The following is a 2,210-nucleotide window of genomic DNA, read 5'->3' on the forward strand; positions in this document are numbered from 1 at the left end:
GTTTAGTGTGCTGTATACTTCTGCTCCACCCGATCACGATTGCAATGAAATTTTAATCTCGCTGGACACCGAGAAAGCGTTTGACCCGGTGGAGTGGAACTATCTTTTTAAGACCTTGGAGATGTGTAACTTTGGCCCTAAATTTGTTTCATGGGTGAAGCTGATATATACCTTGCCAATGGCAGCAGTACGCACTAACAGTAATCTATCCAGCTATTTTGAATTGGAACGCGGTACGAGGCAGGGGTGCCCACTCTCGCCACTCTTATTCGCAATTGCGATTGAACCACTCGCAGTGGCTTTACTGAACAGCCCAAAGATTGAAGGTATCAATCGGTTTGGCACTGCACATAAAGTTTCCTTATACGCTGATGATACTCTTCTTTATATCTCAGATCCCTTATCTAGTATTCCTGAGTTACTTATTTTACTCCAAAAGTTTGGAAACATATCTGGTTATAAGGTTAACCTTCAAATAAGTGAATTGATGCCTGTGACYCCAATAGAAGAGCAGCATATGGGTCCAGTTCCTTTCAAAATTAGCTCTGCCAAATTTAAATACCTTGGTATTTGGATTACTCACAGTCACAAAGACCTTTATACAGCAAACTTTCTGCCTCTCCTGGTGAACCTTAAGAAGGACATTGCTACATGGGCATCCCCGCCTCTATCCCTGGGGGGTAGAATAAACGTGATCAAAATGACAGTATTGCCCAAATTACTTTATCTATGTCAGAGCGTGCCAGTGTTCCTCACCAGGACTTTCTTTACAAATTTAAATAGTGAATTGTCATCCTTTATTTGGAATAAAAAGCATCCACGGACAGGCAGTAAGATGCTACAGTTACCCCATGGTCTTGGTGGCTTGTCACTCCCCAACTTTTTAAATTACTACTGGGCGGCCAACATTAGAGCCTTACTGTACTGGTTGAGAGAGGACAATCCTGTTCCTACTTGGGTAAATCTAGAGAGGAAATCAGTTACAGCTCTCTCTCTCTCTCTCTCTCTCTGCTTTACTTTGCTCCCGGTTACCGTTTAATCAACCAATCTCAATTTATACTTCTAATCTGGTTGTAACTCACACAATAAAAATCTGGAATCAGTGCAGGAGGTTGTTTAAAAGTACAGAATTATTATTGTCTGCTCCAGTACCAAATGACCATATGTTTGCTCCTTCACACTCTGTTTTCAATACTTAGAGTTTAAAGGGAATAACTTCTTTAAGTGATCTTTACATAGACAATAAGTTCGCCTCATTTGAACAGTTAGCACAGACAGTTGACATCCATAAGTCATAGTTCTTCAGGTATTTACAAGTGAGACATTTTGTAATGTCAAGCTCTGTATGTTTTCCTCTACGCCCCCCAACTTCTCTTATAGATGAGATTCTGATGTGTAAGTCTGTAACAAAACGCTCAATGAGCAGAGTTTATTCTCTGCTCAGCTCATTTTCTGACTCCAATTTTGATTCTTTGAAGGGCAAGTGGGAGATGGACTTGGAGGAATCCATATCAGACACAGTTTGGCAAAAACTTATTCAAAATATATATTCGTCCTCAATATGTGTGAAATATGTTATAGTTCAATTCAAGGTAGAACATCGTCTACACTGTGGTCTAAGGACAGAGTTTGCAAATTCAAAAAGGACTTTGATCCGACGTGTGATCGCTGCGGACAATCTCCTGCCACACTTCTGCACACATTCTGGTCCTGTCCAAAGTTACATGGATACTGGCAAGGCATCTTTGATACCTTTTCAGGACTATTTGGACAAACTGTTCATCCATCACCACTCATTTCTCTCTTTGGGGTGGCTCCAGCAGGGGCTTCCTTCAGTAAACATCAGAGGACGGTGTTAGCTTTTTGCTTTCTACTGGCTAGAAGACTCATTCTTCTTCGTTGGAAGGATCCACATCCTCCAGCTTATGGTCATTGGTTAAGAGAAGTTATGTCTTACATTCATTTAGAGAAGATTAGATATACTGTTAGGGAATCTGTAAACAAATTCTTTGACATCTGGCAGCCATTTTAATCTTACGTAGAAAAAACTTCAGCAGATAACTTTGTCTAATGGTCAAATATTGGTTCTTTGTACACAAACCTGTGTCTTGTATTGTCTGATATATGAATACAAGATGTATTTATGTTTTGTTAGTAGATCCGGTATAGGTGGGGACGGATGGGAAGGTTCTCAGGGGTGTGTGTTTTTG

Source organism: Austrofundulus limnaeus, unplaced genomic scaffold (assembly GCF_001266775.1).
Source record: "Austrofundulus limnaeus strain Quisiro unplaced genomic scaffold, Austrofundulus_limnaeus-1.0 Scaffold2314, whole genome shotgun sequence".
Taxonomy (NCBI): domain Eukaryota; kingdom Metazoa; phylum Chordata; class Actinopteri; order Cyprinodontiformes; family Rivulidae; genus Austrofundulus; species Austrofundulus limnaeus.